Source organism: Mustelus asterias, chromosome 14 (genome assembly GCF_964213995.1).
Source record: "Mustelus asterias chromosome 14, sMusAst1.hap1.1, whole genome shotgun sequence".
NCBI lineage: Eukaryota > Metazoa > Chordata > Chondrichthyes > Carcharhiniformes > Triakidae > Mustelus > Mustelus asterias.
The window spans coordinates 14,081,336-14,105,048 of record NC_135814.1 but is presented as its reverse complement, the minus strand read 5'-3'; positions in this window follow the sequence as shown (position 1 = coordinate 14,105,048).

Sequence of the window (23,713 nt, the reverse complement as noted above, 5' to 3'; positions counted from 1 at the left end):
TGGGTATCGGAACCCCCTCCTGGGACCTCATTGGCCGGAAACCAGAGACGTTTCTGGAAAGGCAGGCAGGCCGGGGGATAAAGGTACCCATCTCAGACACACCAGCAGCGAAGACTCGACGAAGGAGGCGAACTTGACCATCCGGAAAACTGCCCAGAGAAGGAAGGAAGGAAGAAGCTTCCATCGAGACTCACCTTCATGACGACGGAGCAGAGGGACTCAGAGAATCGAGCCTGCAGTTTAACCAAACCATCTTTGCGGGTAGTATACTTGAATCTGGGGTATCCTCTTGTTTTATGTGGGTAATTTAAGGGTTAATAGTGTTATTATTAATAAACTTATTGAACCTTTACTTGTGTTTATCCTTTGTCCATCTTGTAAATAAGGGCACTGGGGTAAAACCTTGGAGTAAGCAAACTGATCGAAAGTATCTGAGAATTAACAGGTACAACACTGTGTTAGGATAAAGACGTGTTAATAAACTGTTCTCGTTAGTTTACTGCTGTAAGAACTCCACGGAGGTGAAAGTCCCGTCACCAAGTTACTTTATTTACACCATCCATCTGTACACAGCCAGCTCTCCAGTTGCTCCCTGTTGAATGCAGCCTGGGAGACTGGCACACCTGCTTTAAATAGGGAGCATGAGAGACTCCCTGATCTAACCATCAATTAAGACTCATCAGGTCCTTCCTTTCACACTCGAGCAAGCCAACCTTATTAGCCTGGCTGAAGTCATCACAACTACCACTGGTCTTGTGGTTTATTATTAGTCTCAATATCAGACCACAGACATAATATTGTTCACTCGTCTCCCCTGTGCTCGCTGACCTACCTTGGTTCCTGTTAAGTAACACTTTGATTTTAAAATGGCTCTCCATCTTTTAAAACTTGTTGTTTGAAAACAACATTCACGCCGGCAGGATTTTCCCATCCTGCTGCAGTGAATGGAGGTTTGACTGGGCGCCAAATTCTCCGACCTCGCTGCGGTGGGAGACTGGCGTGAACGGCCGGTCAGTCCAAGATCAGATGGTATTGAATGGTGGAGCAGGCTCGACAGACCATACGGTCCTATCCCTTCTGCAACTGAATAGGAGATGAAGGTTCACGGTTCAACAAAAGCTTTTTAACATTCTTACAATAAAGGAAAGGTGGGTGAAGCCACAGTCTGGAGTGGTATTGAAATACTAATGATGTGGAGATGCCGGCGTTGGACTGGGGTAAACACAGTAAGAGTTTTAACAACACCAGGTTAAAGTCCAGCAGGTTTATTTGGTAGCAAATGCCATTAGCTTTCGGAGCGCTGCTCCTTCCACTCCATCTGACGAAGGAGCAGCGCTCCGAAAGCTAATGGCATTTGCTACCAAATAAACCTGTTGGACTTTAACCTGGTGTTGTTAAAACTCTTACTGAAATACTTACACAGGCTTTTTCAAAGAAACTGCTCTGAAATATTGCTGCCTCTCAGAGTAGAAAAGGAATAAAACCTTTCAATTTTTTCCTCCTTTATCTCATCATTGATTAAGTTCATGCTTTTTTTTCTCAAACCAATTTACAATTGGATGCTAGTTATAACTAAGTCGATCTAATTCTATTAGTTTTTGGATCAATCTGCTACCTAGCCACTGACTAAATGGCCCACCTGATAAACCTGCTAAAATCGCAAGTTATCTTGTATTGTTATCATTGTAGCTTCTGTTAAAGGCAAATTAACATCTCGAGTCCTCAATATGACAGCTGCCTGGATTGATCCAATCCAAAGGGCCTCACCCTGCACCTCTGTAAGATCCATCGGGGATATTCCGATTTTGAATGTTATTTATCTCGCCCTGAAACAAAGTAGCTCCCGCACTTCTAATATAATATCAAACCTCTTGGCAATCTGATCTTTCCCACTGTTCTCACTGGTTTTTTTAGGTAGCACCTTCCAAGCATACGACCACCACCATCTAAAAGTCAGGAAGTCACACAGTCTGTGTGGAGTTTGCGCGTTTACCCCTGTGTCTGCGTGGGTTTCCTCCGGATGCCCCGGTTTCCTCCCACAGTCCAAAGGTGTGCAGGTGAGGTTGATTGGCCATGCTAAATTAACCCTAGTGTCAGGGGGTTAGCAGGGTAAATGTGTGGGGTTACGGGAATAGGGCCTGTTTGGGATTGTGGTCAGCGCAGCCTCGATGGGTCGAATGGCTGCCTTTTGCACTGTAGGGATTCTATGATTCTAAGTGCAAGGGCAGCAGACACATGGGAGCACCGTCATGTGGAAGCTCCCCTCCAAGTCACCTCACCATCCTGACTTGGAAATATGTCGCCATTCCTTCACTGTCACTGGGTCACATTCCTGGAACTCCCGCCCTAACAGCAGTGTGGATGTACCCACACCGCAGCCACTGTAGCGGTTCAAGAAGGCAGCTCATCATCACCTTCTCAAGTGAATTCTCTTTTATTCCATTTGCTTCTTACTTCTCAAAATCTTCAGGTGTCTGGGAAAAGTCAATCACATTATCAGACCTTGCACTTGAAGGAACCAAAGATATTGCTTTGTAAAGTTTCAAATTGATTTAAAACAATTAAGGCCAGGCATTCTTAAGTTAACTGTAAGTATCTTGTTTTGCTGTATTCCAGTTCACACAAAAAGTATTTTAAAAAGTTTAGATTGTCTTAACTCCCTACATGCTCAAAGGTTTCCCGAATTTTGGGTGTACAAGTTTAAAATGACATTATGACCGCGTTTACAGTTTCATCAAACTGAGAAATAGTGACCTCTGTAATGGGTCAAGAACTCAGATTGCCAGGTTTTTATTTGATATTCCCAGATCAAGAAATATTCACAGTATAAACTGATTCAAAACCAAAATACGGCTCAAGAATCTCACAAATAATACTTGTATCTATAAATACATAGAACAAACAATTAGCAAATTTAAACCATACTGTTAACCATATAGTGGTGGGAGGCATGGTGGCACAGTGGTCAGCACTGCCGTCTTACAGCACCAGGGACCAGAGTTCAAATTCCAGCCTCAGGTGACTGTGTGGAGTTTGCACGTTCTCCCCGTGTCTGCATGGGTTTCCTCTGGGTGCTCTGGTTTTCTCCCACATCCAAAGATGTGTAGGTTAGGTGGATTGGCCATGCTAAACTGCCCCTTAGTGTCAGGGGGATGAGCAGAATAAATACGTGGGGTTATGGGGATAGGGTCTGGGTGGGATTGTTGTTGCTGCAGGCTCAATGGGCCGAATGGCCTCCTTTTGCACTGTAGGAATTCTCTGATGGTGAGCTGTGATCCATGATGATCTATGGTGCGAATCCAAGGGAAAGGTACAGTGCACAGCACAGAGGCAGACACTGATAATAAAAGCGACCAATAACACGTGCTTCTTTTACAACAGACTTCAAACGTAAGAAATTCTGGTGAAAGAAATTCTGGAACTTCTTAAAAATTGACAGTAAATTTCCATAAACCTGGTCACGTTTCCACACCAAGTGAAATCCGAGCAGTCTTTGCTTTTATTCCACTCAGTAAACCTTTGGGATTTTCTGACCTCCTTGCTGCGTGGTTTTCCTGGCGGAAGGCAGTGCAATGCTTGCTGGTGGTGAAATCTTCTGCTCCCGCTGCTGTCAATGGGATTTCCTATTTTACTGGCGGTGGGGGGCGGGGAGCGCCCAAGTCAAGTGGGAAGCTTAGCAGCTATCACTGGGCAGGCCGCTGAGGGTCAAGAAGGGGGCAACCTGCTCATTCAAAAAATTCTCCCAAGGTGGAGAACCCTGTGGCGGTTGTGGTGGCGGGCGGGGGGGAGGGGGGGGGGGGTGGGGAGGGGGTTGGCGGTGGGGGATGCACTATTGGCAGCAGGACCAAAATATCCCACCAGCATGAACAGCCGGAAAAAAGTTGTGTTTCATTTTCCTGGCACAGAAGCTAGTAGCATTTATCATCAGCTTTTGTTGCAATTTCAACTTCTAAGTTTCTTTCCATTCACCTTTTCAATTGTTGTCTCCACAGTTTCCTGTTCTTTTCCTTTATTTATCAAGTTCCCAGAGCTTTCACCGCTAATTCCAGCATCCCAGCCCAGAATTGGGTTAGTCTACAGCTTAGTCCACCATGCCTGATGTTAAGCTGCTGGTGTTCTTTGTCTAATTGGCTGCTGGTGTTCTTTATCCCTCTCCCATTCATCTCTCTAATAATTATTATCCTTTACATCATAACTCTACACAATAACACTGGCGATATGGTGCAACAACGGTCTGCATTGTTCTAATTTGATTTTACTCAGGATTATTTAAATCTAAACAAAGTCTTCTGCCTTTTGATATGAGTTTGGGCTTCTGAAAAGCTCGAAACTACAGGAAGTCTGACCCACATAACTTACTAAAATACTTGTCTGTGGCCCAATCAAAATCAATTGAGTCCATTACTTTTCTGTTCTTCAACACGACACATCTGGATGTCTCAAAGATAGCACTAACTGTGTCGCACATCTTTCATCTCTGGCTCTCTCATTTGTCCCTGTTATCTTCAATGAACTGCCGCAAAACGGCAGGGTGTCCTGCACTCCCTGAAGATTTTTCATTCTTAATTGGCTAGGCAGCACTAACGAGACCAGTCCTAAGATTTCTACACGAAAACATTCAATAACTGATAATAAGCTCATTGCTGGCTCGCTATTCAGAAGAATTATAGAATTCCTACAATGCAGAATGAGGCCATTTGGTCCATCGAGCCTACATGGACAACAATCCCACCCAGGCCCTATCCCTGTAACCCCATGTGTTTACCCTGTTAATCCCCCTGACACTAAGGGGCAATTTGCCACGGCTAATCCACACATCTTTAGACTGTGGGAGGAAACTGGAGCACCCAGAGGAAATACACACAGACATGGGGAGAACGCACAAACTCCACACAGACAGTGATCCAGGCCGGAATTTAACCCAGGTCCCCGGCACTGTGAGGCAGTCATGCTAACCACCGTGTCTCCCCACTATTGTAGGAAACAAATGGAGTCCTTTCAGACTATGTTTGTTTTTATTCATTTGTGGGTCATGGGCGTTGCTAACTGGCCAGCATTTATTGTAAGAGTTTTAACAACACCAGGTTAAAGTCCAACAGGTTTATTTGGTAGCAAATACCATTAGCTTTTGGAGCGTTGCTCCTTCGTCAGATGGAGTGGATATCTGCTCTCAAACAGGGCACAGAGACACAAAATCAAGTTACAGAATACTGATTAGAATGCGAATCCCTACAACCAACCAGGTCTTAAAGATACAGACAATGTGAGTGGAGGGAGCATTAAGCACAGGTTAAAGAGATGGGTATTGTCTCCAGACAGGACAGCCAGTAATTCCAGGAGGCAAGCTGTGGGGGTTACTGATAATGTGACATTTATTACCCATCCCTAGTTTCCCTTGAGAAGGTAGTGGTGAGCTGCCTTCCTGAAACTCTGCAGTCCATGTGCTGTGGGTTGACCCACAACACCGTTAAGGAGGCAATTCCAGGATTTTGACCCAGCGACTGCGAAGGAACAGCGAATATGTTTCCAAGTCAGGATGGTGGGTGGCTTGGAGGGGAACTTACAGGTGGTGGTGTTCCCATGTATCTGCTGCCCTTGTCCTTCCAGATGGAAGTGGTCATAGGTTTGGAAGGTGTTACCTAAGGAGCTTTGGTGCATTTCTTGCAGATAGTACACACTACTGCTACTGTGTGTCGGTGGTGGAGGGATTGAATGTTTGTGGATGTGGTGCCAATCAAGTGGGCTGCTTTGTCCTGGATGGTGTCAAGTTTCTTGAGTGTTGTCGGAGCTGTACCCATCCAAGCAAATGGGGAGTATTCCATCACACTCCTGACTTGTGCCCTGTAGATGGTGGACAGGCTTTAGGGAGTCAGGGGGTGAGTTATTTGCTGCAATATTCCTAGCCTCTGACCTGCTCTTATAGCCACTGTGTTTATGTGGTGAGTCCAGTTGAGTTTCTGGTCAATGGTAACCCCAAGGATGTTGACAGTGGGGATTCAGTGATGTTCAATGGTTTGAAGCTGGTTCCATGGTTATCATTTCAATTAAGATAATTGATAATTGAGTGGGGCGGCACAGTGACACAGTGGTTAGCACTGCTGCCTCACAGCGCTGGGTTCGATTCCCAGCTTGGGTCACTGTCTGTGTGGAGTTTGCATGTTCTCCCCACGTCTGTGTGGGTTTCTTCCGGGTGCTCCGGTTTCCTCCTGCAGTCTGAAAGACGTGCTGGTTAGATGCATTGACCTGAACAGATGCCGGAGTATGGCGACTGGGGGAATTTCACAGTAACTTCATTGCAGTGTTAATGTAAGCCTTACTTGTGATGAATAAATAAACTTTATTTTAAGATAAAGTGAGATTTAATATATTACAGTATTTGAACATATTGTCATTTGGTTTGTAGGCATGGCCTGTTCTTTGTTCCTTCTTTATTTGATTGCTGGTTTATACTGGTCTGGACTGGTGATCCTTCTGGCCCCACCATACCAAACTCCCTGAAAACCAGAATTCCCCATAAATCCATCCAACTACCCATCATGAGAACAATGAATTTTCAATCTCGTTTTTAACAAGCCTTTCTTGAACTGTGAGATGTAGGCCAGATGTATAAAACTACACTCACTTAATAAATAATAAACTGGGAAATTTTAATATTAAACGACCTCCTGTAGTAAACTTTAATATCGAACTTATCAAAGGGAATTTAATTGGCTATGTTATGATGGTTTGCGAATTTGACTTTTCCTTGTTCAAAAACCAGCTGAGAGGCTCAGAGGCTTTCTTGTTCATTTCACCGCAGCCTTGAAAGCAAAAGCAAGAACAACGTTGCTGTGTACAATGCTATCTGTGAGACACCCTTCAATCGGAGGGAGCTGTGGATTTCTGTACAACGGCAGCTTTAGCATAAAGCTTCATGTCATTCAACACTCACAATTCCAGATTCCTCAAAATACCCTCAAAAGCCAACAGTGATTCGCTAAAGTATAAGAAGATAAGAATTAGGAGCAGGAGTAGGCAATTCATCCCCTCGAGTCTGCTCCGCCATTAAAATATGAACATGGCTGATCTCAGCCTCAACTCCATTTTCCTGCCCATTCACCACAGCTCTTCAAACCCTTACCAATTAAAAATCTCTCTACCTCTGCCTTAAATTTACTCAATGCTCTGAGGTTGTGAATGCGACACTTTGGGAGAACACTTTGAGAGAAATAGTTTCTCCTCATCTCTATTTTATGTCTCCACTCCTTACCCGGGCGGCACGGTGGCACAGTTGTTAGCATTGCTGCCTCACAGCGCCAGGGACCCCTAGATTCGATTCCTGTCTTGGGTCACTGTCTGTGTGGAGTTTGCACATTCTTCCAATGTCTGCATGGGCTTCCCCTGGGTGCTCCGGTTTCCTCCCACAGTCTGAAAGACGTGCTGGTTAGGGTGCATTGACCTGAACAGGTGCGGGGGTGTGGCGACTTGGGGAATTTCACAGTAACTTCATTGCAGTGTTAATGTAAGCCTTTCAAAACTAGATAAAAACTAAATAAACTTTCAAAATTATGACCTCTTATTCTAAATTGCCCCACAAGAGGAAACATCTTCTCCATGTCTACTTGTCTTTACTGGTTTGATTAGTAAGTTTGCGGATGACACAAAGGTTGGTGGATTTGTGGATTGCGATGAGGACCATCAGAGGATACAGCAGGATATAGATCAATTGGAGACTTGGGCGGAGAGATGGCAGATGGAGTTTAATCTGGACAAATGTGAGGTAATGCATTTTGGAAGGTCTAATACAGATAGGAAATATACAATAAATGGCAGAACCCTAAAGAGTATTGATAGGCAAAGGGATCTGGATGTACAGGTACACAGGTCACTGAAAGTGGCAACACAGGTGGAGAAGGTAGTCAAGAAGGCATGCGGCATGCTTGCCTTCATCGGCCGGGGCATTGAGTTTAAAAATTGGTAAGACAGGTGGCAGCTTTATAGAACCTTAGTTAGGCCGCGCTTGGAATATAGCGTTCAATTCTGGGCTCCACATGACCAGAAGGATGTGGAGTCTTTGGAGAAGGTACAGAAAATATTTACCAGGATGTTGCCTGGTATGGAGGGCATTAGCTGTGAGGAGAGGTTGGAGAAACTTGGTTTGTTCTCTCTGGAAAGACGGAAGTTGAGGGGCGACTTGATAGAAGTCTACAAATTATGAGAGGCATGGACAGAGTGAATAGTCGGAAGCTTTTTCCCAGGGTGGAAGAGTCAATTACTGGGGGGGGGCATAGGTTTAAGGTACTAGGGGCAAGGTTTAAAGGAGATGTACGAGGCAGATTTTTTACACAGAGGGTGGTGGGTGCTTGGAACTCGTTGCCCGGGGAGGTAGTGGAAGCGGATAAGGTAATGACTTTTAAGGGGCATCTTGACAAATACATGAATAGGATGGGAATAGAGGGATAGGGGGTTTTAATCCAGTCAGGCAGCATGGTCGGTGCAGACTTGGAGGGCCGAAGGGCCTGTTCCTGTGCTGTAATTTTCTTTGTTCTTTGTTCTTTGTCAATCCCCGTTATCATCTTGTACACCTCACTTAGATCTCTTCTCATTCTTCTAAACTCCAGGGATTATAGGCCTAAACTTCTTAATCTCTCTTCATAAGCCAAACCCATTGGGAGGAATCTTCCCATCCCGCCCGCCATGGGAATCATCGCGGGCAATGGACGGATCATGCAAAGATCCCTTGACCTCAGGTGGGATTTTCCAGTTTTGGGGTTAACATGGCCCCAAAATCCCTCCCTTTAGCATCCATGGCTTATGAGGGAAGTCAAGGACAACATAAAAGCAAAAGAAAAAGCATAGATAGTGGCGCGGATTAGTGGGAAGCCAGAGGATTGAGGAGCCTTTAAAAGTGAGCAGAAGAACACTGAAAAGCAATAAGGGGGGAGAAGATGAAATATGAATGTAAGCTAGCTCGTAATATAAAAGAAGATGGGAAGGGTTTTTTTTTCAATATATAAAAGGTAAGAGAGAGGCAAAAATAGACATTGGACCACTGGAAAATAAGGCTGGAGAAGTAATAATAGGAAACAAAGAAATGGGAGAGGAAATGAATAGTTACTTTGCACCAGTCTTCACAGTGGAGGACACCAGTGGGGTGTCAGAGCTCCAGGTGAATCAGGGGGCACAGGTAAGTGTCATGGCCATCACTAAGGAGAAGGTTCTGAGGAAACTGAAAGGGCTGAAGGTGGATAAATCACATGGACCGGATGGACTACACCCCGGGTTCTAAAAGAGATAGCTGAGGAAATTGCAAAGGCATTGGTGGTGATCTTTCAGGAATCACTTGAGGCAGGGAAGGTCCCAGAGGACTGGAAAGTAGCTCATGTAACACAGCTGTTTAAAAAGGGAGGGAGGCAGCAGACAGGAAATTATCGGCCGGTTAGGCTGATTTCGGTCATTGGCAAGATTTTAGAGTCCATTATGAAAGATAAGATTGTGGAGTATTTGAAAATGCATGATAAAATAGGACTGAATCAACACGGCTTCGTCAAGGGGAGTCATGTCTGACAATCTGTTAGAGTTCTTTGAGGAGGTAACAAGGAAGTTAGATAAAGGAGAACCAGTGGACATGATTTATTTAGATTTGCAAAAGCCCTTTGACAAAGTGCCGCATAGGAGACTGTTAAATAAGTTGAGTCTATGGTGTTAAGAGTAAGATCCTGGCATGGATAGAGGATTGGCTGACTGCCAGAATGTGGAGATGCCGGCGTTGGACTGGGGTAAGCACAGTAAGAAGTCTCACAACACCAGGTTAAAGTCCAACAGGTTTATTTGGTAGCAAATACCATAAGCTTTCGGAGGGTGCTGCTCCTTCGTCAGATGGAGTGGTTATCTGTTCTCCAACAGTGCACAGACACAGAAATCAAGTTACAGAATACTAATTAGAATGCAAATCTCTACAGCCAGCCAGGTCTTAAAAGGTACAGATAATGTGGTTGGAGGGAACATTAAACGCATCTCCATTAAGGACGGTCGCCTCAGCACCTCACTATACCGCAAGCCCACGGATAACCTCATGATGCTCCACTTCTCCAGCTTCCACCCTAAACACGTAAAAGAAGCCATCCCCTACGGACAAGCCCTCCGAATACACAGGATCTGCTCGGATGAGGAGGATCGCAACAGACACCTCCAGATGCTGAAAGATGCCCTCATAAGAACAGGATATGGCGCTCGACTCATCGATCAACAGTTCCGACGCGCCACAGCGAAAAACCGCACCGACCTCCTCAGAAGACAAACACGGGACACGGTGGACAGAGTACCCTTCGTCGTCCAGTACTTCCCCGGAGCGGAGAAGCTACGGCATCTCCTCCGGAGCCTTCAACATGTCATTGATGAAGACGAACATCTCGCCAAGGCCATCCCCACACCCCCACTTCTTGCCTTCAAACAACCACGCAACCTCAAACAGACCATTGTCCGCAGCAAACTACCCAGCCTTCAGGAGAACAGTGACCATGACACCACACAACTCTGCCACAGCAACCTCTGCAAGACGTGCCGGATCATCGACACGGATGCCATCATCTCACGTGAGAACACCATCTACCAGGTACATGGTACATACTCTTGAAACTCGGGCAATGTTGTCTACCTGATACGCTGCAGGAAAGGATGTCCCGAGGCATAGTACATTGGGGAAACCATGCAGACGCTACGACAACGGATGAATGAACACCGCTCGACAATCACCAGGGAAGACTGTTCTCTTCCTGTGGGGGAGCACTTCAGCAGTCACGGGCATTCAGCCTTGGATCTTCAGGTAAGCATTCTCCAAGGCGGCCTTCACGACACACGACTGCGCAGAGTCGCTGAGCAGAAACTGATAGCCAAGTTCCGCTCACATGAGGACGGCCTAAACCGGGATGTTGGATTTATGTCACATTATCAGTAACCCCCACAGCTTGCCCCTAGTCTTGCATAATCTCACCAGCTGTTCTGTCTGGAGACAATACACATCTCTTTAACCTGTGTTTAATGTTCCCTCCAACCACATTATCTGTACCTTTTAAGACCTGGCTGGCTGTAGAGATTTGCATTCTAATTAGTATTCTGTAACTTGATTTCTGTGTCTGTGCACTGTTGGAGAACAGATAACCACTCCATCTGACGAAGGAGCAGCTCGCTCCGAAAGCTTATGGTATTTGCTACCAAATAAACCTGTTGGACTTTAACCTGGTGTTGTGAGACTTCTTACTGTGACTGCCAGAAGGCAGAGAGTGGGGATAAATGGGTCTTTTTCAGGATGGCAGCAGTGGTGTGCCTCAGGGGTTGGTTCTGGGACCACAACTTTTCATAAAATACATTAACGATTTGGGAGAAGGAACTGAAGGCACTGTTGCTAAGTTAGGAGAGTGGGCAAAGAAGTGGCAGATGGAATACAATGTGGAAAAGTGTGAGGTTATGCACTTTGGAAGGAGGAATCAGGAAATGCGTAGGAAATCAGAAGCACAAAGGGTCTTGGGAGTCCTTGTTCAAGGTTCTCTTAAGGTTAATGTGCAGGTTCAGTTGGCAGTTAGGAAGGCAAATGCAATGTTAGCATTCATGTCGACAGGGCTAGAATACAAGAGCAGGGATGTACTTCTGAGGCTGTATAAGACCCTGGTCAGACCCCATTTGGAGTATTGTGAGCAGTTGTGGGCCCCATATCTAAGGAAGGATGTGCTGGCCTTGGAAAGCATCCAGAGGAGGTTCACAAGAATGATCCCTGGAATGAAGAGCTTGTCATATGAGGAATGGTTGAGGACTCTGGATCTGTACTCATTGGAGTTCAGAAGGATGAGGGGGATTATATTGAAATTTACAGGATACTGCGATGCCTGGGTAGAGTGGACGTAGTGAGAATGTTTCCACTAGTAGGAAAAACTAGAACCAGAGGGCACAACCTCAGGCTAAAGTATTAAGCGTTTGTGCAGCACCTTTAGAACAGAGATGAGGAGGATTTTTTTCAGCCAGAGAGTGGTGAATCTGTGGAACTCTTTGCCACAGAAGACAGTGGAGGCCAGGTCATTGAATGTCTTTAAGACAGAGATAGATAGGTTCTTGATTAATAAGGGGGTCAGGGATTATGGGGAAAAGGCAGAAGATTAGGGATGAGAAAAAAATCAGCCATGATTGAATGGCGGAGCAGACCTGATGAGTTGAGTGGCCTAATTCTGCTCCTATGTCTTATGATCTTATGTCTTATGGTCTTATGGTCACCAATGCAACTGTATCCCTCCGCAAGTAAAGGGACCAAAACTGTGTACAATATTTGAAGTGTGGACTCACTAATGCTTTGTACAGCAGCAACAACATTTCACTACATTTATATTCTATTCCTTTAGCAATAAACGCCAAGATTCCATTTGCCTTCCTTTTTACCTGCTGGACTTGCATACTAGTTTTGTGCAATTTATGCACAAGGACATCCAGATCCCTTTGCACTGAAGCACTCCAAAGTTTCTCTCCATTTAGATAATAATTTGCCTTTGTATTTTTATAATGGATGGCGTCACATGTATTTACATTAAATTCCATCTGCCAATTTTTACCCATTCACTTAACCTATCCATAACGATTTATAACTTTCTTACTTCGTTATCGCAACTTATTATCCCACATATTTCACTCTCATCTGCAAATTTGGATGTGGTATGTCCTGTCATGTAAAGTCACCATAGTCCCAGATGACCAAAGGCAGCTCTCCCTTTTTGAGGGTTAGAGCTGTCTGGTGGTGATTTAACCTGAGGATCACCACACTTCAGGCAAAGGGCAAGGTTGAGAAGGCAGGACCTTCTTGAAAAAAGCTCAGCTCGTACCGGAATTGAACCCAAGCTATGGGTATTTCTTTACATTACTAACCAGCTTGTACAACCAACTGAGGTAAACTAACTCCAGGTATCTACTGTTCTTGCATCCAAGTAATTAATATAGATTGTAAATAGTTGGAGTCTGAGGACTGAACCCTGTGGCACTCCATTAGTTACGTCTTGTCAACCCAAGAAGACCCATTTATCCCGACTCTCTGATTTTTGTTGGTTAGCCAATCATCTATCAAAGCTCATAAAGTAACTCTAATCCCATGTGAACTAACTGTGTGTATTAAGTGTTTGTGCAGCACCTTATCAAATGCCTCCTGGAAGTCCAGAGAGATTACATCTATAGGATCCTCATTATCCACCTTGCTTGTTACGTCTTCGAAGAATGCAAGCAAATTAGTCAAATATGATTTACCCTCATTAAACCACGAAGACTACATTTTGACTTTCTAAATGTCCTGTTGTTAGTTCCTCAATAGTGAATTCTAACAATTTCCCAGTGAGAGATGTTGGACTAATTGGCCTATCATTTCATACGTTTTGCCTTCCTCCCTTTTTGAATAAAATTAGCATTTTTCAATCCACTGGAACCTTTACTGCATCCAGGGTTTTTTGGATTATTTTAACTAATGGATCCCTGTTTCCAACGTTACTTCTTTTAAGACTCTAGAATGTAGGCCATGAGGCCCTGGGGACTTGTCTGCCTTCAAAGTTTGCTCAGTGCTTTTTCCCCAGTGATGATAATTCTAAGTTCCTCCTTCCCTATAACTTCTGCATTTTCTGTTACAACTGGGATGGCACAAGTGTCATCAGCCGTGAAAACTGAGGCAAAATATTGATTTGGTGTCTGAGTCATTTCTGCATTTCCTACTATTAACTCTCCAGCCTCATCTTCCAAGGGACCAACATTCACTTTAGCCACTCTCTTCTGCTTTATATGCATAGTGAACCTTTTGCTGTCTGTTTTTATGTTTTGTGTTAGTTTTTTTTCATAATTCACCTTTTCCCTTTGTAATACCTTTTTTAGTGACCCTTTATCTTTAAAAGTTTCCCAACCTTCCATGGTGCCAAGGGCCTTTGCAGCATGGCATGTCTTAGTTTTTGTCTTTATGTTATCCTTAACATCCTTGCTTAGCCATGGAAGTCTTTCCCCCCTCTTACCACTTTTCTTCCTCCCTGGAATACATTTTAGTCAGGAGGACTTGAATATCTTCTTAAATATCTGCCACTGTTCATCAACTGTCCCACCTTTTAGACTTCCTGCCCAGTCTTCTAGGGCCAAATCTGTCCTCATGTCTACGTAGTTACCTTTGTTTAACTCCCAAATGTGGGACTCCAGTTTCTCGCCCTCAAATTGAATTTGAAATTGTATCATGCGATGATCACTCTTCCAAAGAACAAATAACAAAGAACAGTACAGCACAGGAAACAGGCCCTTCAGCCCTCCAAGCCTGTGCCGCTCCTTGGTCCAACTAGACCAATCGTTTGACCAATCAATTCAATGATCTTTCCCTTGAAGTACCCTTGCCAATTGAATTATTCTGGACAATATGCATGTTAAAATCACCCATGGTTGTTGCCATACCTTTCTTAGTATTTCTTGGTTAATAATGTGTTCCGCTGTGGAACTAGTGTTTGAAGACCTTTAGATTACTCCACCAGGGATTTCTTTCCCTTGTCATTTCTTATTTCCAGTCAGACTGATTCTACCTCTCCACTGCCGACATCATCTCTCACTATAGCACTGATCTCTTCCTTAACTAACAAATCTACACCACCTCCTTTTCCTGCCTGCCTATCCTTCTGAAATACTGAATACCCTTGAACATTCAATTCCCAAACCTGGCTTCCTTGCAACCATGTCTCAGTAATCGCCACTAAGTCGTGGCCATTTTTCTTGATTTGCACTGTTAACTCATTAATTTTATTCCAAATGCTTCATGCATTCAGATACACAGGGGTGATATTGGGAAAAAAATTCCAAGTGCCAAATGAGCAAGAAAGCGGGAGGGAATCGCACTCATTTTTGGGGCAAGCTCCCAGATGCTGTCTTATGGCGGCGGACAAAATAGAGGCAAAATGTGATTCTCACCAGCTGGGGAAGTGGGCAGAGCCTGTTCTCACCGGGAAACTGGCTGCTGAGCTGTAACAGCTATAATAGCAACAGTGCCCCTTAATAATGCACTGGGAGGTCTGTCACTCCCCTCCCCTCCCCCCCCCCCCCAGCCCACCGGACATGCCATTTCCCCCTTCCCTGATTGCACCACCGGCCACGGCCCCACCCTCCCAATTGCCCCACCCCAATCGCAGCCCCCCCCCACCCCCTGCAGATATTGCCCCCCCAGCTGATCACTGCTCGCGATCCTCCTTTCCCCGGATGATTGCCACTCTGGCCAATCCCCAGCCCTGATTCAGAGTACCCCACCCCACCACCTGTACCCCACCCCACCACCTGCACCCCCCCCGCACCCCCCCCCCCCTGCACCCCCCCCCCCCCCCCCCCCCCCCCCCACCCCCGTCATCTCACCATTATGGCCCCACTTCCCGTCATGTGCCCGTCTCATTCAGGCCCCGTTCCTTCAGGTCCCACCCCAGTGGGTACTGCCAGGCAGGCACTGCCCAAGCAGCACTGCCCTCCCCTGCCCTCAACAACCTGGGGGGCCTCATTAGCTTCCAGTCCCACCAGCGAGGCTATCACCTCCAGTCTATCACGCCAATTGTCTCGTCTGACGAGCTAGTAAGATCGCTCCCAAAGCCTTTAATTTGTTTTATTATCTAATTTCCCTCTTCTTGTATGACTCCTTGGTGCAATATGACTTTCATATCATCTGTCACTGCCTTTTCCTTTCTGTTGACACTCAGACCTATCACTCACCTACAGTCCCACAGTGCTACCTCTTGGATCCCTCTATCTGCCTCACTCGCGGTCACAGCCTCCTGTCCCTGACCACTGACAGAATTTAATGCAGTTAATCTGAGGGGTGTGACTGCCTCCTGAAACATTGCATCCAGGTAACTCTCCCCCTCCCTGATGTGTCGCGATGACTGAAGCTCATACTCCAGCTCTCTAACTCTGTGCTGAAGTTCCTTGAGCAACCAACATTTGCTACAGACGTGGTCGCTATGAACCACAAGAGGGTCCATGAGCACCCACATGTTGCAGCTACAACACATCACCTGGCCCTGCATCCCTATTTTATTTAATTTAGAATTTCAGGTTATTTTTTACTTATACCACTAATCTTTACTTTCCACAATTTCTCTTTCCCTATCTAACCTTCACTTCCAAAGTCAGAAAGGTAGAAGAGAGAAAGACTCACCCACACTTGGGTGGCACGGTGGCCTCATAGCGTCAGGGACCCAGGTTCAATTCCGGCCTCGGGTCACTGTCTGTGTGGAGTTTGCACATTCTTCCTGTGTCTGCGTGGGTTTCCTCCGGGTGCTCCAGTTTCCTCCCACAGTCCAAAGTTGGGTTGATTGGCCATGCTAAATTGATCCTCGTTTCAGGGGATTAGCAGGGTAAATATGTAGGGATACGGGAATAGGGCCTGGGTGAGATTGTGGTTGGTACAGACTTGATGGGCCGAGTAGCTTTGTTCTGCACTGTAGGGATTCTATGATACCCATCACTTTCCTGTGCTATCAGACAGACCTTTTCAATCAATACTGTAGTCTGACTGCAACTTATGGCCCACCTCTCCTGCTTTGGCCTGCACCTACCCCCACTGATCTGTGGACACAGTAAAGAAAACAAGACACAGCAAAACCTCCTCCCACATTTACCTCAACTCCCAAGCACTCTTCGCAGAATGGCACTCCACGCAAGGGCACTGGCAATCTTGTTTTTCTAGTCTCAGCCTCTCCTGTGTGAAAAAACGAGTCTGAACTGGGTTTCTAACTGCTCTACTTTACTCCTCTGGCTGGTCCCACAAAGGAACCTTGTTTTTACCTTTTTTAGATCTGAAGGATTTTCAAATTTCCACCAGCAATTTATAAACCAGTAAATTTACCTGAAATTTATGCTAGATTTAAGAAAGAAGAAAAAAAGGATTTAGGTTAATTCTGTTAAATTCTCCAAATATTCTCTTAATCTCGCACAGTAACCTTAACTCCTAAGCACTCAGAACAAATTCGCACTCCAAATGCCTTGTGATGTGACCTAAGAAGCCATTCAGTTGCAGAGGACAACTTGGGATGGTTACTGAATGCAACTTTCTCTGAATTACTCTTGTTCCGGAAGCAAGATGAAAACTGTGAGTACTGATCATAGAATCCCTACAGTTCAAAAGGAGGCCATTCAGCCCATCTAATCTGCACCAACTCTCCGACCGAGCATTTTACCCAAGCCCACCGAAGTCCTATCTCCGGAACCCCACATATTTACCCTGCTAATCCCCTTGCCACGAAGAGGCAATTTACCACGGCCAATCCACCTAACCCGCACATCTTTGGAGTGTGGGAGGAAACTGGTGCACCCAGAGGAAACCCATGAAGACACAGTCGAGAATGTGCAAACTCCACAGAGGCAGTCACCCAAGGCTGGAATCGAACCCGGGTCCCTGGTGCTGTGAGGAAGCAGTGCCCCCCCCCCCCCCACCCCCCCGCAAACTGGCTGAGCTGAATGACCTGTTTTCATGCTTCCAATAATTTCAAAGGCAGCTTGTTGTGGCTGCAACTTATAACTGATTTATTAATAACAATATTTATATTTGTACAATCATTGCTCTCATAGAATTATAATGGATGACTACTCTCTCCTTGTTGGTCAGGTTTTGAGGTGGCCGGGTACTGTCAGAAATTTCAGACAATACAAGACTCACGAAGCCAGTGTCTCAGTTTAAAGATGTAACCTTTATTTTGACCAGTGGCTGCTGGGAGAAATTATCGAAGAGTCCTCGGACCCTCCAGGCGTAGAACAGCCAGACATCTCCAATAAGTTCTGACGTATACAGTTCAAGATAGATCTGTTTTTTTTTAAATTCATTCATAGAAATCATAGAAATCATAGAAACCCTACAGTGCAGAAGGAGGCCATTCGGCCCATCGAGTCTGCACCGACCACAATCCCACCCAGGCCCTACCCTCACATATTTACCCGCTAAACCCTCTAACCTACGCATCTCAGGACTCTAAGGGACAATTTTTAACCTGGCCAATCAACCTAACCCGCACATCTTTGGACTGTGGGAGGAAACCGGAGCACCCGGAGGAAACCCACGCAGACACGAGGAGAATGTGCAGACTCCACACAGACAGTGACCCGAGCCGGGAATCGAACCCGGGACCCTGGAGCTGTGAAGCAGCAGTGCTAACCACTGTGCTACCGTGCCGCCATTCGTGGGACATGGGTGTCACTGGCTGGACAGCATTTATTGCCTATCCCTAGTTGCCCTTGAGAAGGTGGTGGGTGAGCTGCCTTCTTGAATCGCTGCAGTCCATGTGTTGTGGACAGTCCACACTTTCTTATCAGATACATCCGCCTTTTCATTAGTTTTGAATCAATCATCTTCATTATACATAAATCAACAATAATATCAGTCATATACTCCAGCCAATTGCACCTTACTTTCTGGCATAATGGTATTTCATTTGTCTATAAAATCTGGATGTTTCTTCCCATCTTAGCTAACTTAACTTCCTCTGTTGCCTGGTAACCTCAGACACTAGCCACAAAGTTCAATGTGAACGTTCCCATAAATTCCCCTATATGTCACTGCCAAACCAGATTAATAGATGATTCCATGTCTGGGCATGTATCCATCTTATCTGGACAGTGAATAAACCCTATTCATGAAGTTTGATTAAGTGTTCAGGAGGTTCTTGCTATTGGAAAAGCTGCTGATAAAAACTTGCATATTTCCAAGGTTTCAGGCTTCCCTTAGAATATGGTTATGTCTTAATGCCCTTTACCATGATGCTTGCAGCAATCTGCCTTTGGCTAAAGTGAACAATGAATCTTAAGAATGTATTGATACATTCAAAATATCAGCATATCCTTTTTAAAATCATAATCACTTGTGTAAGTGTCTTACTGCATTTCATATGTGTGTAAACTGCTTTCTTGTTAACTTATAAGTCTGTTTTAAAGTTATTTAACTCAATGCTGGTAGTTCTGTCAGTGCATTAATGTCTCATGGTTTTAAAATGTTTACTAACCTATTAAGATTTCTTCTCCTTACACTTCTCCTCCCTGGTTCCAACTGAGGCTCCTCCCTGACCAAGGATGTCTACCCTTGCTCCTGATTGACTCGGCTTCCCATGTCGGCTCTCCATTGGGTCCAGCCCCATCACATGACCCTCAAGGATCACCCCCTTAAAGGGGCCATGTTACCACAATGCTGCAGTATGTGAACACATAGGCTGGATTTTATGGCCCTTCACCAGCATTTGAAGGTGGGACTGGACACATAAAATGCAGCTGGTGGCCTGCCCACTGCCTTCCCATCCAATCCCCCTCTCATTTTACTGGGGGCGGTGGAGAATCCAGATGGACCACTTGCCCTTGGGCCCATTGGGGCACTTAAAGGAGCCAATTGAGTGCATTATCCAACCTTCCCCACTATTCCACCTCCAGTAGGAGGCCAAAATTAAGTGAGGAGACTGGCAGATATTATTGGGCATGCCAGTGGCACAGTGGTTAGCACTGCTGCCTCACACCACCAGGTACCAAGGTTTGATTCCCGGCTTGGGTCACTGTCTATGTGGAGTTTGCACATTCCCCCTGTGTCTGCATGGGTTTCACCCGGGTGCTCCAGTTTCCTCCCACCGTCTGAAAGACGTGCTGGTTAGGTGCATTGGCCATGCTAAATTCTCCCCTCGCTGTACCCAAACTGGAGTGTGGCGATTCAGGGATTTTCACAGTAACTTTATTACAGCGTTAATGTAAGCCTACTTGTGACACAAATAAATAAAGTTTAAAACTTAAATACAGTGAGGGTCAAGGGAGGGGCAACTGCTTTGCGGGTTACTTGTGCTCATCTGAAAAACTCTCCCCTTCCCCTAAGTCATAATGACTGCAACGCTTCCACTCTCCCCACTCCCACCCCCCCCTCCAGCACCCCCTCAAACCTCCCTCCCTGGATTCTCAAACCAGGCTCCCACCTCCCTCACGCTACCTCGCTGAGTCTTGCGAGCCAGCATCGCTGATACCAACCACCCTCCCCCAACAGCCCAAACTTACCTTCAGTCTGGCTTCCTTACCCTTCTCTTCCTCAGATTAAGCTTGAAATCCTAGCAGTGGCCCCCTCTCACCTGGTGCTGCAGAACTGCCAGCCAATCCTACAGGGGGTGGAAGTCTCGCCCTGAGCTAACTAATGCCCCATTGATGTGGGGCAGCCAGCTATGGTGGGCGGGCTCCTGATCGACTTTCTGGTCAGGATGGTGGGAACACAGACCCATGTATCAAAATGAAAAAAAAAAGGAATTGCGGAGTTGTCTATCAACCGCTGTTTGTTTTTTTTCTATTTCTCATTTTATTTTCTCCAGCATTTTATTATTATTTTCATGCCATTAATCAGTGGTGCACCTTGAAAACTGCAATGCAAGTGTCTTACTCAATCAATTAGATTTACTTAGTTATAAAGAATCATTATTTCATTTTGATGTTGACACAACGCTGAATAAATAGGAATAATCATATGTGCACTTGACGGGTAGCCTGGCAGTCACAGTTTGTACCCCACCTGCTTCAGAACCAGATGGTCTCTGGTTCAAATCTCAAAACAGCATGTCTTTTGAACTGAAGCACAGCTTTGTAAGGAAAGGGTCTTTTTGATGTTGGATCAGAACACTCTCAAGCGACAGAAAGACAGAAATGAGAAAGAGAAAACTTGCATTAACATAGCACCTTACAAGACCTCAAAATGTCCTACACACTGTTCCACACACAATGACGTATGTTCATGCCATGTAGTCACTGCTGTAATGTGAGAAGCACGGCGGTGAACTTGTGCACAGTTGCTCCCACATTCAGCAATGAAATAAATTTCATTTTGTTTTGTTTTCGGTGTTGGTTGAGTGATCAGTGTTGGCTGGGACACAGTAGGACTCTTCTATTCTGCTTCCTTTTACAACAGGGGCGGCACAGTGGTTAGCACTTCTGCCTCAGAACGCCAGGGACCTGGATTCGATCCCCGGCTTGGGTCACTGCCTGTACGGAGTTTGCACACTCCCCCCGCGCCTGCTCCGGTTTTCTCCGGGTGCTCTGCTTTCCTCCCACAGTCCAAAGATGTGTGAGTTAGGTGGACTGGCCATGCTAGTGTCAGGGGGATTAGCTGAGGTAAATACATGGGGTTATGCAGATAGGGCAAGGGTGGGATTGTGGTTGGTGCAGACTCGATGGGCTGAATGTCCTCTTTCTGCATTGCAGGATTCTATGATTCTAACCTGAGGGGGCAGTTTGATGTCTCAAAAACAATCACTTATATTTATATCATACTTCTAATGTAACACATTGTCCCATGGTGCTTCACAGGAGAGTTGTGAAACATCAAACAACATAAAGAGATATTGGGTGGGATTTCCACAACCTCCTCCCCAAGGCCACGGAGGAATTTTAAAATTAAGATGTCCCCACCCCCCCGACTCGTGACGTGTTTTGCAGCAGCGAAGGTGGATCTTCCAGCCCTGCCGCTGTCAATGGGGTTTCACACTGTTCACACCGCCCGCCACCGGAGTACCAGCGGGCTATTATCAGTGGGACCAGAAGATCCTGTCTGCGGAAAGAGCTGGAAAATCTCACCTGTTGCTTCGCGAGTGGCCAATATTGTTTTTTTTCATTCATTTGTGGGACATGGGCATCGCTGGCTGGCCAGCATTTATTGCCCATCCCTAGTTGTCCTTGGCTAGGGCAGTTGAGAGTCAACCACATTGCTGTGGCTCTGGAGTTACATGTAGGCCAGACCAGATAAGGACGGCAGATTTCCTTCCCTAAAAGACATTCGTGAACCAGATGGGTTTTTCCGACAATCAACAATGGTTTCACGGTCATGAGCAGATTCTTAATTCCAGATATTATTTAATGAATTCAAATTCCACCATCTGCTGTGGCGGGATTCGATCCTAGATCGCCAGAACATTAGCTGCGTTTCTGGATTAATAATCTAGCGATGATACCACTAGGCCATCGCCCCCCCTCAATGTGCAGAGGGGTGATGAGAAAAAAAACTTGGCGTGAGTCACAACACAAGCAGAGGTTCTGGATGATTTCAAGTTTATGGAAGGTAAAATCTGGAAGTGCGTTAGAATAGCCAAGTCTCGAGGTCACAAAGACATAAACGGGAGTTTCAGCAGCAGATGAACTGTAACAGGAGACTCAATGTAAAGACTTTATTTCTCTCAGCACCGCAGTGAAGTGCCAGCCAGGATTATGCACTCATACCTCTGTCATGCAATTTGAACCCCTCAACTTTCTGACTCAGAGGGCAGGAATGGCCGGATGCACCCCCACCACCAGTCCCCCCCCCCCCCCCCCCCCCCCCAAAACACCTCAGCACCACCAGCTCTCCCGCCCCTCCCACCCACTCCCACCACCCCAGAATTCCAGCCAGCGATTATACTTTCACTGCTTAGCCACAGCTAATACTGTGACACAGAGCTGGAAGTGTACCTACTATTAACAAGATACAGCACCAGCTCTGAACATAATCATTGATCAAACTCCATCTCAGCGGCATGGTGGCACAATGGTTAGCACTGCTGCCTCACAGCGCCAGGGACCCAGGTTCACTTTCCAGCTTGAGTCACCGTCTGTGTGGAGTTCACACATTCTCTCCGTGTCTATGCATTTTCTTTGGGTGCTCCGGTTTCCTCCCACAGTCTAAAGGTGTGCGGGTTAGGTGGATTGGCCATGCTAAATTGATCTTTAGTGTCAAGGGGAACTCGCTAGAGTAAATGTATGAGGTTATGGGGAAAGGGCCTGGGTGGGATTGGGGTCAGTGCAGACTGAAGGGCCGAATGGCCTCCTTCTGCACTGTAGAATTCTATATCTGTATCTAAATCTCTCACCCTTGTGGTTGAAGAGGCAATGTAACAATAAGCAAAAGTAACGGATCAAACAATTCATAGATTAATAAAATCATAGAATTGTCGCGGCATAGAAGGAGGCTATTCAGCCCATTGTTTCTGTGCTGGCTCTCTGCAAAAGAAACTCAGCTGGTACCACTTCCCCACCTTTTCCAATAGACTTGCACATTTATTTCTCTTCAGATAATAATTCAATTCTCTCTTGAAAGCCCCGATTGAATCTACCTCCATCATACCCTCAGGCAGCTTATTCCAGCTCCTCAACACTCCCTCCTTTTCCTCATTCCTCCTTTGCTTCTTTTGGCCAATCAAATTATCTCAGTGTCCTCTGGTTCTTGATCCTTCCACCAATGGGAGCAACGCCTCCCTCTCTCTCCTGCCCTGACCCCTTATCATTGTGAACACTTCTATCAAATTTCCTCTCAATCTGCTCTTCGCCAGAAGTATGGTGCCCAGAACCAGGCACAATACTCCAGGTGTGGCTGACTCAGTGTTTTATGCAGATTTATCACAATGCACTGGAGCAGGGCAAACCCAGGGAGTGCAGGCTGCAGCAGGAGAGGAATGAATGAAAAGGGCTAAACAGGCAGCCTGACTGTAGTATTCACACTCACTGCAGGCAGACACATGACAAATTACAAATAACTACACCTCTGACGGTACCAGCGGTCACACCCCAGGAGAGATCTTTCCGAGGTTACAGCAACAATAAGAGAATCCATATCACTTATCAAGACTCCACAATGTCTAGAGGGACCATTGTGCCTCTGGAAATCTAATCAAGTAGCAGGGAGATGGGGGGCAATTAACACACCATCGAAACCGGTTTGACAAACACAGCGCTTTGA